Raw genomic sequence first — 4,966 nt, forward strand, 5'->3', positions numbered from 1 at the left:
AAGAGACACTGACATTAACACTGAAAGGGAAAAGACAAAACAAAACAACACAAAAAAACCTGAATGGGCAATAATGCATATCAAAGGTATTAGATGCAGCATAATGCACAGACTGCTAACCGTAACAATTGTCCATAAAGTCTGAGCATGGAAAGAGCAGTTCAGGGAAAGGACTGAAATCCCACAAACAATACCACACATTTGCAGGCTGTTTAACTGCGCTTTTGCAACCTTCAGTATTTTCCTGACTGCATTATCTAAACTCCATGAGTTCTTCATACTGCTTAAAAAAACATTTGCCATTTTCTAGTGCCTTGCCTGAAATCTGCCCTGTAATTTAGTCTCACCTATGGATTTGTCCTGCTAATTTTGAGAAACTTTGATATATATGCATGTCTCTTACATTGCCACACAGGCTGTAAGGTTAGCCCAGCAAAGAGTAACACACCTGTTACTTCCTACTCAAGCCTGCAAAATTTTGCCCTAAGCACCCACAGGTTTTGACATAACACACAAATGCCATACAGTTACACAACAAGGTGGGAGTTTTCAAGCAGGTGCCATACACCACAGCAACTGACCCTCTGCAGCATCTGGGAAGCCTAGCTGTGCCCAAAGGACACACCAGCTATCCCCAGCGCTACCATCCAGGCATGGGGATGTGGTGAGGGCTCTGCGGTCGGGGCCCCAGGCTCTGCGGTGCCCAGGGACCTGCCTTAGCCTGTGATTATGGGCTTGCTATCCCTCTTCAGCAAGCCCGCCAGACATGCAGAGGAGCGCCTGTTTCCCTGAAGTGAATCAGACGTTCAAAATACTCAACTTGTATCTCTGTTGTTTGGGTGTGTTTTTTTTTTAAAATGAAATCTCAAATGAGCCTGTGAAGGACAAAGGCATACCTGGGTCTTCTGAAATGATGAAAAACCCTGGGGGCACTTCAGGAAGCATCAGCACAGCTCACCCCAGCCACGGCAGGAGGCAGTGGGACGGCTGCCTCTCTCAGTCTCCTCTCTGAGCCATGCTTCCTGGCAAGAACCCGAATATAGCCTTCAAGTCTAGGTTGGGCAAAATTTCTGCTACGTGGGTGGACAGATGAGTGACCTCTTCAGGTAGCAGACTCCAAAATACGGATTCACTATAGTCAGTTACATTGTGGTTTAAAACAACCGCTCATGGGAGAGTAGAAAAGGCTATTTCACAAGGATGTTCTCTCTTTTGTGTTCCAGCCTTGCATGCTGGGCCTTAGCCTGGGCTGCAAGTTTTGAGCATTGCTGCTCTATCTCATGCTTCAACCAGGCTGGTCAGGAACACGAAAAAAAAGACCCAGACCACCTAGACAAAACAAAAACTTTTCACAAGAATAAGCAGGTCTGACTAAATACTTAGGTGGAAAACCCTTTCTTCCAGTTGTATATACACTGTTTCCATATCCTCATACAGCATTTTTCCATTTTCCGTTTGAAAATATTTACTACTAAATTATTACACATGTAAATAGGAATAGCAGAAAAAATATTAAAAGTTTAAAAGCATTACAGTTTATTGAATTTTAAATGTTCCACCTAAGCTCTAGATGCAGCTGGACCATATAATCCATCATGGTCTGGTATAAACCATAATGGGGTTTGTACTGAATTGTTTGTGTAAGGAATATATGCTTTTGGCTCCTAAGCTACATTTCTGGGTCATACATAATACTGGCTAAACTGTGTAAGCTCTGTCATCTCAGTCACAAATTGTGAGTAGGTTAATCATAGCTACTGTGCTGCTGTAGGCTACGTCTGGCAGAGAACATGACTAAGGCGGCAGTTCTCGCCTGGAAAGTCAACAAGAGGGATCAAACAGCAGCCAGCCAGCCCCATCCCTGACTTAAGTACAGGCCCTTACCCCGACATAGGTGTGGACCAAAACACTAGCCTGACCACTGACTATATTTGGCAAAGATGTGGACGTAAGAACCGCACCCTGAGCCTGATCCCTCTGCTCAAATCTAGTTTCCAGAAGTACTGCTCTGAAGAGGTTGTGCTGCTCCTGCCGTGGCCAGAGTTGCAACATTTTTTTCCACCTGTGCAAAGTTTGCTAAAGAAAAGCAAATGCCAGGCTTCCCGAGCTTGGCAGCATTGTGATGACTTACTGGACTGCAAAACAGATTAAATAATAGGTGCTATACAAATTGCAAGCATGGACTGAAAAAGTAAGTGTGCACTAAGTTTGCACGGTGCTGCTTCTTCCTACATGAAAAGAACACCATCAAAAAACTCTTAGAAAAATCTTAAGAAAGTGCTATCCCGATGAGGAAACAAATTCCACACAAAAAAGGAATGCACTGCTGCATGTCACTGTTACACCAGAGCTCTCTTCAGTTCTGGCAAGTAAGTCGGAACCTGCAAATTTCATTATTTACTTTGTGGGCCAGAGATGTACTTACCAGGCTCATGACACACAAAGACTTGTTAGGCTCCTCATAGACATAAGGAAATACTCTACCCCTAGAACCTATAGTTCTAACACAAAGCTAAGAGTGATTTTCCAGAATCCTATACAGGGTACAAGAGACAAAAATAATGCACTGTACTCACAATTTATACATGTGCAGGAGAAGCCAAGCTTTGTTTTAGATCTAAATTTCGACAACATCCTGTAAGTCGGACTTTTTAACAACCAGCGTGCACCAATTTATCTTCATTTTAATGAACATCTCTGTTACTAAATATCTGATGTTCAGCTCCATGCACATATGTAGTAAATTACTGATTTGTACTTGTGACTAAGGCTTACAGTTCAGCATATATATCATATATTCAGCATAGTAAATTAATTAAGTCAACGATATGTGTTTGCAAAGCTAACTAAAATACTAAAATAAAACCCCACCCTAAAAACAGCTGAACACAGGCCTCAGCTCAAGAGTTACGTGCTATCCAGGTCTTGCTTTCAGCCACCCCTTCCTTCCTTATGGGAAAACCCAAGGTGCATTTGGGCAAAATGTTCTGGGATCATACTCAATTGTTCTCAGGGAACAAGGATAATTTGCCATTTAACGTAACGGCACAGCTGTGCAGCAATCAAACTGCAGAGTTTTGCCTAGCCAGGGATGCACCAGCATCTGTGCTCAGCACTGCGTTCATATGCACTGGCCTTGACCCATCCTGTGGCATCCCTGTGGCCCAGACCATGCCCTCCTGGCTGGGGGGGCTGCAGGAGCTGACCTCTAGCATCTTCTTCCTTGTGTCTTCCTAGGAAGGGCTCCCTCCTCCCTCTCTGTTGCTACCACCTGGTCTATTCTTACCGGTTGCTCCAGCTCAGCCGCTCTCCTCTCACACTGGCCTAGTCAGTGAGGCCAGAACATGACTAAGACAAAAGCACATGGCTGTGCTTCTGTGCTGCTGTTTACAGGTTAAATCCTCACAGAGCAGGTATACTGTTAGCAGATCAGTGGGCAACTGTTCAGCCTGAGACTATGGGAAACTATCTTCTAATTAGCTTGTCATTTTACCTTTTGATACAAAGTACATGAAATAAAGATCTCTTGTTACTGCTTTTTTTTTCTGTGCTGAAGGCATTAAACACAAGGGAGCTGGATGACCAAGTTAAGCCTTCCTAAAGAAATCAGTGCTTGTGTATTCTGCAAAGTGAGAGCAAAATCCAGACAGAAGATTACAACGTGGGCTTGCAGCATCATACTGCAGCCCTCAGTTTAAGCATGGATTGTCCTTCCTGAGAGTTATGCAGTTCTGTACATACTTTAAAACTCCCACACAAGCCTGTGCTACATCGATCTCTCCTTACTAAGTGAAACACTGAAGAATACTGCCACTCATTATTTCTTATGTTTCTTGAGGTTTTTGATGACTATGTCGTTGTTCAAAGCCATCACAATCCCATGACCAGGTGGCAGATGGTCACATAATACCACCATCACACAGGAACACTTAAACCCTGGAAGGATTGATTGAGGTCTCCGTGGTGGACAATGTAGCTCAAGAAATTTTCTGATATATCATCTGCAGCTACAATTCTCAACAAGAAACACTTCTATTGTTGAAGCAATAGCATACATGAGCTTGCTCTTACGGTCATGTTACCTAGTCTTGAGTGCTGAGAGGGACACAGACCAGAGCTTTCTCTCTCTCTTCAGGAAATATTGTGCCATTCAAACTGTGAGTGTTTCGAAGTCACATACTCTCTTTCTAAGACTTTGTGTGCCTCAGAGAAATACATTAGCCTAGGCAATAAAGACTCACGGTATCTTTGACTGATTACTATTTTTCCTACATTTTATTTGCAATAATATGACCATTTGCCATTAAGACTGTAAATAAGATACACTAGTGTGTTTAATCTACTAAAAATAATCAGATCTCAGATCTTCTGTAGCATTTTTTTCCCTTAACAGAAATAGTTATTAGCTGAATCTGAACACTTAGTGAGAGACAACGTAATCAGATACTGAGAGCACTGGTCAAAAGTCAAAATCTCGTCCAACCTAGGCTTGTAAATAAAATATTACTGGACAGTGAACAAATCGCTCTACTAAATCCAAGCAGGGACATAAATACCTTAACAATTTCAATGCTAAGTTTTGGACTTCTCATATTGCATGCAATGTACAGGGAAAAGGAGGCAGCAGCAGGTACCATCATATTTTCTGTCAGACTCATCAACATATATGATTGGTGTTCCCCAAAAATGCCAGCTTGGTTGAACCATTAAAGAACAGATGGAAGAACAGCTTTTTTCTGGACTTGACTGGGAGTCAAGAGTGAAAACAGGGCTGAGTCAGCTCTGCCAACACCAAATACCTGCACATATCCTAACCAGAAATGCAGATGCCCGTAGAACTTCAAGGTCAAGAATTTGTATGCCTATGGATCTGCCCAAAGCCAGACAGTAGTTTACCAAGAGTTTTCAGGACTCTGATGCCAACAGGGAGACAGGGTTTCCTCTTCTGCATCTGGGCCACTTCCGT

This window comes from Cariama cristata, unplaced genomic scaffold (assembly GCF_000690535.1).
Source record: "Cariama cristata isolate BGI_N322 unplaced genomic scaffold, ASM69053v1 scaffold26260, whole genome shotgun sequence".
NCBI classification, from domain to species: Eukaryota; Metazoa; Chordata; class Aves; order Cariamiformes; family Cariamidae; genus Cariama; species Cariama cristata.